This window comes from Mus musculus, chromosome 14 (genome assembly GCF_000001635.26).
Source record: "Mus musculus strain C57BL/6J chromosome 14, GRCm38.p6 C57BL/6J".
Taxonomy (NCBI): Eukaryota; Metazoa; Chordata; class Mammalia; order Rodentia; family Muridae; genus Mus; species Mus musculus.
The window spans coordinates 49106063-49119281 of NC_000080.6; the positions used below are offsets into that span (position 1 = coordinate 49106063).

General features: G+C 42.1%; 1 pseudogene; it reads right to left on the minus strand.

The window, feature by feature from the left end:
* Positions 6069–6768, minus strand: Rpl19-ps3 (ribosomal protein L19, pseudogene 3; annotated as a pseudogene).

The window sequence follows — 13219 nt, forward strand, 5'->3', positions numbered from 1 at the left end:
ATAGAATCCAAGACCACCAGCCCAGAGATGGTCCCACCCACAAGGGGCCTTTCCCCCTTGATCACTAATTGAGAAAATGCCTTACAGCTGGATCTCATGGAGGCATTTCCCCAGCTGAAGCTCCTTTCTCTGTGATAACTCCAGCCTGTGTCAAGTTGACACACAAAACTAGCCAGCACACTCCTCAAATAACACTTGAAAGTTTATTCTTTCAGGAGTGCCATTGTACAACAGAGAAGAATAAATGCTACAGCTAGCCTCTGTGCCTGCGTTGGGAGCCGCCTTTCTTCTGCATCTGACACAACACCTAGCAAGCAGACCAACCTAGCTCACTGGTGTTATTTGCAAAGCGAAGCCTCACAGCTACTCTTTCCCTGAGTGACCCTCCTAGTACACATAACACGAAGCCACATTGCTCCCATTGATCTGCAGCCGTCTTTTCCCTAGGGAGGAAATGTGGCCATGGCTTCCCATCTTTACTCCTTAACCCTACCTTTCCCAGCTGGTGACCCCTCCCATCCACGTGTGCTTCCCTAGCAACCCTGACAAGGACGTTCCTTAGTCACCTTGAGTCCCTCCATTTCCACAAACAAACAAAAAAATATTATTCACTCAAATTTCAAAGTCAATTTATGTTGGTGAGTCTAATGTATATGTGAGTCTTTGAAATGTCTCCCTTGGGGACAGGGGCTGTGGGCTGCAGAGGTTAATTGTCAGAAAGTTTAATTGTTTCTGTGCAACTCCAGCTTCCTCTGTGCTGGGCACACCGTAGGTGCTAATAGTGAGGAAATCTGACTGCAACTCTGCTCCTCTCTTCATTAAGCTAATGGAACATTTTCCTCTCATTTTCTCCCCAGGGTAGCCGTAGGAGTACAACCTTATAATTGTCGCTCTTACTGTAATTGGAGGTGGTGGGAGTACCTATAATCTTATTGTCTTTTCTGTGCGGTTGTAGTTTATTTATGACCTATTGATAATTCCCAGTCAGCAGCAGAAAACTCAGTGCGTTCTGCATTAGCATTCCCTCCCAGGAGAGAGACTACTCAACAAAGACTATTATTAGCCAAAAAGAACACCTACCAGGGATGGCCCACCATACCAAATATAAACTTCCTTCCTGCAGAGATTGACCCTTCTAGGTATCATGGGTTGCTTGGGTTTGGGTTGTTTTTTTTTTTTTTTTTTCCACTAGAACTTCTAAAGCCTTAATCTGTACCCTTATTTAGAGGTGAAAGCTAAGCTTCACCTATCATTTTGAGAGGCTCTCTATAGTTACCATATACCTGCCTCCAAGTGATGGGAGTTGTATTTAGCCATTAAACGTGTTGGAGTATTGTAAACAGGAAAAAACATCCATCAAGCCTCCACTACCTGGCCTGGGCTGCTGCCCTGTGCTGAGTTCAGTTTGGAGCCAGCAAGCCATTTCCCTAAAGAAAGATACCCTTAGAACCAAACACAGTGCCGGGTGATGCAATGAAGCACAAACGCTGGAATTTCAATGTTTCATGATGAAAGAATCCATGCACCACCATTGACAAGCTACAGCGGGGTTTTGTTTTGTTTTTTTCAGGGAGTTGAATATTTTCTAAAAACTTTCCACAATCCATGTGTATTATATTTGGTTTATGTTAGGTAAAGACAGATCATATATTGAAGATTTTTCTGGTTAAAGTAATTCCCATTTGTGTACCACCTTTTAATTTTGGACAAGAACATTTCTTCTGAGCTAAATACACAGAGCTCTCAGGTGTAAAACTTCCTTGGCACCCAGGAGACTGTACCATGGTGTTTCTTCCTCAGCCTGGATACTGGTGATGGATTCAACCTGGATACGGATGATGGGCAGTACGTGTTTTGGTTTTGTTGTGGGATCTTCTTGGGACCAGAAGTATTCCCACAGCGAGGAGAACAGACGAGAGGAGGTGCCACTGGTGGCTGAAGCCAGAACAGCTCTCCAGAGGCTTCGGTGTGGGTCAGGTTTGTATTCTCATTTTATACTCTAAAACCACAAGGTGGGTTGGGGGATGGAGGGAAACAAGCAAGAGTTTAGAGAAATGTTTCAGGGCACTCAGCAGCAGGTTGTGAGGGGCAGTGACCACTGCTTCAGCCATTTCTCCAGGCCATTCTGTTTGAGGTTGCAAGTGACCTCACACTTAGCAAACAGGCAGTACAGGCTTTATGTAAAGCCCTAAACAACCCATCAATCTGTATCTAATTAATTGGCCTGTTCTACTCCATTCTACTTTATTTTTGTGACACCGTGATCAAATGCCCACCAGGAGTGACTTAAAAGAAGGAAAGATTCTATGCCCAGTACAGGGAAATGCCAGGGCCGAGAAGTGGGAGTGGGTGGGTGGGGGAGCAGGGCAAGGGGAATGAAGAGGGGACTTTTGGGATAGCATTTGAAATGTAAATGAAGAAAATATCTAATAAAATAATTGTTTTAAAAATAAAATAAAATGTGCAAATAAAAAGAAGAAGAAGAACAAGAACAAGAAGAACAAGAAGAACAAGAACAAGAAAAAGAAGAAGAAAGGTCTGTTTGATTGACAGTTGCAGTCAGTCCATTAGGTGGGGAAGGTATGGAAGACTGGCTTAGTCTGTGGTGACAGGGGCTTATGGCATAGTTCACTTGCTAACCAGGGAGCAAAGAAGCAAGTTAGAACCAGAGATGGGTATAACCTTCAAAGAAATGCCCCTTGTGATCTAATTTTGGCAGCCAGGCCCCAACCCCACCTGCTACAGGATTGTAAAATAGTATACGACGGGGACTTGGCATTTTAAACATGAGTCCATAGGGATGGTATACATGGTCAAACATTTGAATTTTTAAAACTAATAAACTATATGTTAACACTTATCAGGTGTCTAAGAATTCAGAAAGCACAATGCTAAGAATCTTCATGAATATTTCTTTTTATACCTCTGTGGTGGGCAGAATAATTGCCTCCCCAAAATGTCCATGTTCTAAAACCCACAACCTGTGAATATGTTATCTTAGAAGGCAAGGACCTTCCAGGTGTTATTAAATTAGGAATCCTAACATGGAAAATCAACACTGGTGTCTGCTGAGGCCCTATTTCCTAGTGTGTTGACCTGAACTGGCTTTTCATTGTAACCTCATGTATGGTTTGGATCTGAAATATCTTCCAAAGGCTTATGTGTTGAATTTAGCATTGGCCTCAGTGTGGCAGTGTTTATAGGTGGGACTTTGAGGAAGTAATTAGATCCTTAGGGCTCTGATATCATCAATAGATTCATCTTTAGATGGACTCAGAATTGCATTGACTTCTGCGAGTTAGTAGAGACTATATAGAAAATGAGGCCTAGCTGGAAAAAGTAGGAAAATGTGTGCCCTTGGACTGTGTCTTGTCTGTAGTCTGCCCTTGCTTTGAGGTTTGCAATGAAGTGAGAAACCTTTCTGTCTATGTGCACTATGATGCTCTCCCTTACCGTGGTCCAGAAACAATGGTGCCAAGTGACCATGAATCACCAAGATCTCCTCCGTTCTCCTCCCATAGCTGATTTTCTGTCATTTTGGTACAACAGCAAACAAACAAACAAACAAAGACCTTACCTCACATAACTAGAAGGAGAAAGAACTCACTGGGCCCTTGTCTGAGGAAAATTACTTCCATTCATGGGGGGGTATGCCTTCATGGCCTCTGTACCTCCTAAAGTCCCCACCGCTCGATATTCCACACATGAGTCTGGGGAGGAACATCAACCTTCTTCCTATGGCAAATGCTAACATAGCTTCCAGCCATTTTGCAAAGCCAAGCCACCATCTTGGTAATGGGGAAAGGGATATTTAAAGGTGTCCAAATGGCTTGGTTCACCCTTCTGCCTCGGCCATGAAAAAGGGATGACTGTCTTTGAGTGTATCTGAATTGTCTTTTGAAAAAGAAAATAGATTCTCTGCAGGCTCTGAAAGGGCTACAGAATGCATTGTTAGCTGTCCCTGTGAAGATCCACCCTTCAGCAAAACAAACCAAGGCAATAAACCCTACAAGGTTGTTAACAGGTCAGCAGGTCTGAAATCAGAGCTTTCTGTCTTGTGCTTTCTTTTGACATCAATTTTCCTTTGCCTCCTCATTGTAGTCTCACACTATTTATACCAAGAGGGAATAAACAGTGGTTTCAGAGAATGGGTTTAATTGGTTTCTAGATCTATACAATACAACTTTTAGAGTCAAAACATAAAAGATGTCATACTCTACTTTCAATTTTCAAACCCAAATAAATAGGCATCCCAGACTTAGTGGGTGATCCCTTAGCATGTCTCTAGCATCGAGCAGTTCACTGTTTTCTCAACAAGTCTAGATTAGTAATCCCAGCACTTGGGAGGCAGAGGCAGGCAGATATCTGTGAGTTCAAGGCCAATCTGGTCTACAAATCAAGTTCCAGGATAGTCAGGGCTATACAGAGAAACCCTGTTCTGGGAAAAAATAAAAAATAAAAATAAAAGCTGAGTTACATGGATGTCAAGGGTGAGGATGTTCATTCAAAGTTGATAAGCACTGTGGTTCTATAGAAGATGTGAATGTTTGCCCATCAGCCCTAGCTTCAGAGACTACCTTTCCCCTTCCTACACGGTGAAGGTTCAAACAGCCACAACATCTGCATGTGACCTATGCCTCACCGCAGTCAGAGTGTGCCACCCGCCCACCACAGTTTGGTTCATGGATCAAGGATGAGTTAAGCAAGCGACCCTAGGTGGTATAAGGATCTTCTTGAGATTTTATTGCTGAAGAAGGATGTTCTCTTCCTCTTCTGGGAGGCATAAGAACAATGTCAACCTGTGACACATTGGATCTAATGGCCATTTCTCCAGAGCCTCTGAGGCTCTGAGGCTTGGAGCCATGTGCTCCAAGATAGAATGCAGCCGAGAGCTGAGAACAAGAGATACAAATGGGCAGAGCACATGGAAATCCAAATGTCTTTAGCCACGTCTTTACTCAGCTGGCTCTGAGCCTGGACTCTGAGAGAGCACGCACATGCCCGTGCACACACATATACACATACACACACACACACACACATACACACACATACACATACATGTGCACACAAACCCAAATACAAAACAAACAAACAAACAACAACAAAACACTCCTGCAAATCCAGTTTAGTTTGTTGTGGATTTGTTATTAAAGTTGAATATTTTAATTTAACTTTTCTTTTTAAAAAACAAACAAACAAACAAACAACAAAAAAACCCAAAAAAACCTGCTATCCTAAGAAGAATGTATATAGCAAATCGTCTTCTCTGGAGTTTCCCCTGCCAAGTTTCCATCTCCATGTTTCCAGCTCATCTTTAACTTTTAAGAATGCAACCTTATAAAATATTCTTCATGCACATATAAACACATATAAAAGTGTATCTCAATGCCTTCCTGCTTTTACATGAGAGGTAGCATATTAAGCACACGGCCCTTTCCCTTGATGGTTTTTAAACAGCAGACACTGTAGATCCTCCCTCGCTAACAGCAGACACTGTACATCCTCTCGCTAACAGCGGACACTGTACATCCTCTCACTAACATTAGACACTGTACATCCTCCCTCACTAACAGCTGACACTGTACTTCCCCTCGATATCAGCAGAAGCGTCTTCACACCCTTGTACCGCTACCGAGCACTACAGGACTTATTCTGACCCGAAGCTTGTAGCTGCAGGATCCGTTATGATCAGAACTTTGGAAAAAACAGGGTGGCTTTGAGCAAGTGAGGCAACTCTGTGTGAGAAAATAGTTTTGCCCCATGAAAAAGATTAGTAGATCTAAATTTACTTAAGTTTTGCATCTATTGATGGTAGTGGGGGTTTTTGTTTTGTTTTGTTTTTAAGATAAGCTTTCATATGGCCCAGACTGGCCATAACTACCTTATGTGTTGGAAGATGACCTTAAGTGCTTGGTCTGCTCTCCTCTGCCTTCCACGTGCTGGGAGTACAGGCGTAGGCTACCTGTCGGTATCTTAATAAATTAAATCTTCCCAGAGGTAAATGTTGCCTCTGAACAGCATTGACCATGACAGTTAAGAATGACCCAATACAATCTTCTTTTTTTAAAGGTTTGTTTTATTTTAATAACTGACCCATGTGAGGCCACAGCCAGGCCACTATGTACAGACACGAGGGACACTTTACTTCTTGGTCTCTTCCTCCTTGGACAGAGTTTTGATGATCTCTTCCTTCTTGGCCTGGACGCGCTCCTCCTGGTGCTTTCGTGCTTCCTTGGTCTTAGACCTGCGAGCCTCAGCCTGGTTAGCCAGGAGCTTCTTGCGGGCCTTGTCTGCCTTCAGCTTGCCGATGTGCTCCATGAGGATCCGCTTGTTTTTTAACACATTCCCTTTGACCTCCAGGTACAGGCTGTGATACATATGGCGGTCAGTCTTCTTGGATTCCCGGTATCTCCTGAGAAGCCGGTGCAGGAGCCTCATCCTTCTCATCCAGGTCACTTTCCTGGGCATCCTAGCATTGGCAGTACCGTTCCTCTTCCCTATGCCCATGTGCCTGCCCTTCCGACTGGCCAAGGTGTTTTTTTCCAGCAACGAACCCGGAAATGGACAGTCATGGCTTCTGGATGATCAGCCCATCTTTGATCAGCTTCCTGATTTGCTGACCGGAGTTGACATTGATGATTTCATTGGTCTCGTCGGGATCCAACCAGACCTTCTTTTTGCCACAGCGGAGGACATTCGCAGCAAGCCTCTTCTGTAGCCTGTGCATACTCATGACTGCAGATGCAGCAGCCAAAGGAAAGAGCTCCCAATAAGATCTTGAAATGTGAGTCCAAGTCAAATACACTGCAACTCAATCTCGGTTCACAAATATATTTTCCTTCTAAACAGTATTTTAAAAATGTCAGCTACTTCCCAATATTTAAAAAATTTTAAGCTAGGATTCCTCACCTTAGTGTTTTAATATCTCACCATATAATTTTATATTAATGTGCTTTTAGTTTTTCTTGGCTGCTTGGATTGCTTGTGTCGCAAGACACTAACAGGTTGAAGGCCAGGTACAATAATTCACTATAGATTTACCATGGAGACCTAACAGTGACTGCAGCACAAGCCTGACATCGTATGTTCATCCCTAAGTCGGGAGAGAACTGACTCCTGGAAGCTGCCCTCTGACCTCCTGACCCATGCCGTGGGGTGTATGTGTGTGTCTGTGTGCATGTGTGCGTGTATGTGTGTGCATACACACACAGATACGCATCACCATCATCATCATCCACTTAAAACATTTTTAAAGAAATCTTAGTACATAAAGTACTTATAAGAGGATTTTTTTTGTATTCTAACTCACAAAATTATTACAATAATTATTTGGCTTTAATTTCTAGGAAATAGGCAGCTGGCTGGTGGTTCAATTATATGACCCAAGAGACCGTCTCCGTCCTATTATCCGATTACTTCCCACGAAAGAGCAGATAAGTAGTTAGATATGCAAATTTCTCCTAAGTACTTTATCCAAACACAGAAGCAGCAGGAGATATTTCACTTTGTTTTGAGGTTGTTGTAATAATGGTGGTGGTTTTGTTGTGGTTGTTGTTGTTTTGTTGGGGCAGAGGAGGACTTGAAGGCGGCTTAGATAGAGTGTTTTCCCAGCATGCTCGGTGCCTTTGGTTTGATACCTAGAACCACAATAAATGAATAAGTAAAGAAATAACTATTCTTTTAAAACTATTCTGCAGCTCAAGGTCAGCAGGAAGGAAACTGAAGTAAGGAAATGGCCGCTGCTCCATCTCATCGGGGGAGGGGCGTCAGCGCGACGAGACGCACAGCCCCCAAAACCATGTCCCTGACGCCTCTGGGGTTGATGGCCCCAGTGTTTATGAAAATGTATATGAAGATGAAGCTGAAACCAAGAGGAACATTAGAAAAGTTGGAACTCCACTAACTTCAATCTCTCTTAGCTGGTGGAAAACTGAGCCCAATTCCCATAAAAAGAGGGAAAGGGGGTGTTAGGAATGGATGGGTGAACTTGAGAGAGCTCTAGGAATTGTTAGTGGAATGAACTGTCTCTTGAAGACCCGACTTGTGATGCATGCTCTTCTGCACCTGCCATCCTCCTTCTTGTGCTTGGCTCCTGGAAGCAGACAGTGCAGTCTACTCCACTCAGCAGCTACAAAGTTTCTTCTCTGACAACCTAAAGCAGCCTAGAGGAAACACCTAGGAGTACTGAGCTCCCAGGCCAGCCACTAGGAGTACTAAGGCCAGGCCAGGCACTCTATAGTGAGACCTGCAGACAGCGAACCTGCTCCTCGTGCAAAGCATAGAACCTTTCAAGCTTCTAAGTGAACTACTCTAAAACAGGCAAGACACCAAGAAATCTTAACTGTCTGAGAAAAACTCCCAACTCCGTCTCAAAAAAGCTTTAAAAAAAGGAAAACCACTTCAAAACAAATGAATACTCAGACAAAAACCTCAACAAGTTTCAACTTGGAAGAAATAAAGACCATAGAGGGAAATGAGAAAGGAGAAATGGAATTATTTCTCAGAAAATCTGCATTAGACCAAAGTTCCTGAAATGGGAAGTCTAATTAACATAGGCATTCTGAAAAATGTTTAAAAAATATGTAAAAAAAAAAAATCAGAATCTAAAGGAAAAGCCCAAGAAGTACAGTGGAAGAAAACTTGACCCTTGACCCTTCTGAAATCAGAGCACTGTGGACCCCCTCCCGCCCCCCGTTAGTCCGTGCCTCTCTAGTCCCAGCTCTTGTGAAAGTAGAGGCCAAAGGACTGAGAACTCAAGGCCAGTGTAGACCACATAGCCAGATAATGTCAGAGAGAGAGAGAGAGAGAGAGAGAGAGAAGGGGGGCTGGGATAGTAATCACAACATATTATAGAGGAAAGACAGCCAATCCAATGCCAGCATGATACTGTGACAGAGGAATGGAGGGGTGGCCACCAACAGGAAAAGCCTTCGTGAGAGCTGGGTGTGGCAGCGCTTGGGAAAGGGAAGGCAGGACTGTCATGACTTTCTAGCCAACCTTGGCTATGTAGCGGGTTCCAAGCAAGCCTGGAATACATAATATACTTTTTTTTTTAAAATTTCACGATGATTTTCTAAACTAATGAAGAGTTTTCCATTTCAAAAGGCCCTGGCTGTGTCCAACACAACAGATAAAATATACCAGGCTCATAAACATGTTGTCATTTCAGAACTCAGAATACAATGGAAAGATCTTTAAATTTGCAAAGAGGTAAAATAGGCTAGATATAAACACTCAAATCTCAAAACTACTTCACATTTCTTGGGGGCCAGGGGGTCACAGGAAGTCAGAAAAAGTGTGAGAAGATAACAGGAGTTTTAGAGTTCTGACTTCAGTTGAAATACCGTTTGAGTTACAGATGTTGAGATTCAAGGACCCCAAATTTGCTTGTATGTGTCAATTTTCATGAAACCAGTGTAGAAAGTCCTTCATCCGAGAAGAACAGAAAGGGAAGCTGATCGGAAGATACATATTGCACACACTCAGAAGGCAAGAGGAATCCCAGAACAACAGTACTTAAAGATGACGTCACACTAGGTCATGTCAAAACCAGAGTTCTGACATCTTAGAGGAGGTGCAGAAAGGATGTAAGAAGATAAGAGTTAGAGGATGAGGGGAGGGAAAAGGATGAAATCCTGAGTCCAGAGGACAGGATGTGGCTGTCGCACACATGAACTTGCAGCCACTGTGGTAACCCACACAGGATCAAGGCCGTCAACATTCTATCGTGGTCAGGGGAGGGGCTCGTGAGTCCTCACCCCTAGCTGAGGAGCCATTGTCAATCGCTGGTCACTGGAGGAGGGTACACGTTTCTTTCCTTTGGGGGTGTGGCTGCTGGTAGGTTGGTAATGGCTCCACACGATACACACATGCACTATTGGACTCGGTGGGTTATGTGGATAAAGAAGAGGCCATGAATGTGGGAGTTGTGTTGGGAGTGCCTGGGGGGGTGGGAAGTAAACATGATCAAGATATGTTGTATACATGTATGCCATTGTCGGATTAGGGGCTGGTGAGATGGCTCAGACAAGCCTGATGACCAGAGTTTTAGACTCTCTCTCTCTCTCTCTCTCTCTCCCTCTCTCTCTCTCTCTCTCTCTCTCTCTCTCTCTCTCTCTCTCCCTCTCTCTCTCTCTCTCCATATATATATATAATCTCCACAGTTCCAGCCTGTAGTGGTTTTGAGCCAGAATGTCCTCCCTAGTCTTGGTATTGGAATACTTGGTACCCAGTTAGTGGTGCTGTTTGTGAGGGTTTGGACATGTGGCCTTGTTTCCTCCGCATCAGTAGTGTCTCTACTTCTCTGATTTAGAGTTGAGAGGGCCTTTTTCTGAGAAAGTCCTCTCTGACAGGCGTTCTTCCTAGAGTTCTTCAAGCAGTTTCTGGGCATTAGCTAATGCCTGCAAGGTCTCTTTGCCTTTTCTATGCTTTTTGGGCTTTGAGGTTTCAAAGGCAGGTGCCACCATCAGTGTGAACTGTCTACTTCCTGCTTGTGATTCAAAGTGTAAGCTCCCAGCTTCCAGCTCCAACCGCCCCTGCTCTCCCATCGTGGACTCCTGTCACTGTGGTGCGATAAACCCAAATAAATTCTGTCTTCTGTCAATGGCCTCGACCGAGGTGCTTTATCAGAGCAATAGAAAAGTAATGAAGACCAGCCTATGCTCACCAGCCTGTGCAAATTCTTCATATGAAGATCAGCTTCAAACACAAGCACGGACTTCTTCAAACCCAGCCAATGTCCCATCACCTAAATCCATAAAGATGGCAAGCCTCACGGGCAGCATGACTGTTCTCACAATGATGCATGCATCCCTGCTCCACTTTCCTGAAATCTATCAGAACTGTGAAACAGACCTGGTCTCAAATATCCTCGCTACAATGTAAACTATCTTTAAAATAACTGTAGAATAAAAGAATGTTGTAAAATACATTTAGAGTTACATATATATGTATGTATGTATATATAATATATTGCATACCTAATATATATTACACACACATACACCACAATACTCTTAGAAATAGTAGGTAACCATACATAAGCTACCTAAAATGTTAAACACATATTCCAAGAGACAGAGTCAGTGATATTAAACACCTTAGTATCAGGGACCCCATCAACATATGTAAAATAATTAACAGTTTTAGTCTATTATTAAGAAGATCAAGTCTTTCAGTGTGCAAACAGGCACTGTCATTTTTAATCTTAAAAATATATTTGTACCTTTAGTATTGGCTAATAGTAGAACTCAAAAAGAAGTTAAACTCACATGATATTTATGCTATATAAATATGAACTCAAAGTTAATTTTATCTTTTTTTCTCAAAAAAATACATTTAATCTGTACATAAAAATATGGGACTCAACTCAACTCATGTGGTCTTAAATTTATGATGGGATGTAAAAATTTTAGTGAGGGAGGAAAAATAAAATATTATTATGTTTAAATTAAGTTTGTAATTCAAAGGAGTCATTCAGTGGGGCTTCCAAATTCTACTTGTAACACTAGAAAGTCTTGCACACAAATCCTTGTTTTACAGGTTTTTGCCTGGCAATCTAACACTCCTTAGGAATGAACCAAAGAGAGATTGAGTGTATCAGGACTCCACCCAATCCCCAAGGAGTCAGCATCTCATCTATAAAGGTTAAACCCTTCTTTGCATTTCTCTCCTCTGCAGCAGGCAGCTCAGCTGCCACAAGCAAAACAGGCAATGCTTTTCTTTGCTAGTTCATTTGGAAAAGTTGCTCAGCTAACTGAGAAATATTTAATGAATTTTGCTTGTATTAAAATAAAGGTGATTGCTTTGTGGCAATGATGTACGCAGTTGAGAAAGTTATTACATTAATGTATTGTCTTTTCATGTAAATACATTAAATACTAATACTTTTGCCAAAATGTATTAGCAAGGAATATAATATGGTTCATGGCTCACGTGGTAACTGAAAAGAATTAACTGTATAAGTAATCAGGAGAAACAAAGTAAAAGTTCCTCTTAGCCTTGTCAATAAATATGGAATTAAAATTATTCAGGCTCGAAAATGCAAATAGAATGCATCTCTCCCAGCTAAAAAGGAAAATAAATAAATTTTCCAGGCAGAATTTATATATTCAATTTCTCTAAAAGTCCCAGATTAATTCCAGAACCAACCTCATCAAAATTCACTTCATATTTTTCAAAATTATCAAATATGTCCTTGTTTTTAAAACAATGAAATTATTATTCATGTTCCTGAAAAAGATTGCTTCCTAGTCAGAATACATTTTGAGGAAAGTTATGTTAATCAGAGCAGAAAAAAAAAATAATATAGCACTTCAGTGTATTAAATGTGAGATGAAATTCGTAGTGAACTTAAGAGCAAATAACCACTATCCATTTAAACAGATTAAATCTTGGGAAAGGGTAAAGCTTAGAAAGAATTCAATAAAAAATAATTAAATTAAAAAGCAAAACAAAACAACGGACTTTGTGTTAGACAACAGCGCCCCCTACTGGGATTTCGAGGCTGCCTGGACAAGCAGAAAAGGATTGGTGGTGTGGATCCAGGAAAGGGAATCCATAAGAACTTTTAGATCGCTGCTAGACACCAACCAGGGAGCTCAAGGATGCAGTGATGGAAACATTCCTTTCCTCTGTGTCATTATAAAAGCCAGCTTCACCGCCTGGCAGTTTTAATATTCTTTACTATAAGCGTGCAATGCATTGATTCAGCTTTGATATTTTATTTTATTTACCTTTTGAGGCTGGACTGTTGGCAAACTTGCTAGGTACCTGAGGATGGCTTTGACCTTCTGATCCTCCTGCATCCATATCTAAGGTGCTAGGATTACAGGAGTGTACTACAGCGCCTGCCTGGGTTGGCAGGGGGCGGGGGGTGGGGGGGGGAAGACTGGGAATTGAACTTGGAGTATCTCTTTAGTCAGTGTAAATACACGATAGATGCATGACATAAGGAAACGATACCTGGTTATGCAATTATCTAGATCAGACTTCTGTTAACAAACAAGGTACTGCAGAGGGTGCTTCATACAACAATCATACATGATGATATTCATAGCTTTAAATACACATATTCACATGTCTTACACGCATGAGGCTGACAGGCAAGCTGTGGCTCACAATGAAACCTTGCAGCCTTGAAGCTTACATAAGATGAAAATCTCTTTCTCTGCGCTAATTAGCTCCCCACCAAGTGCAGGTTTATGACTTCAGTTGT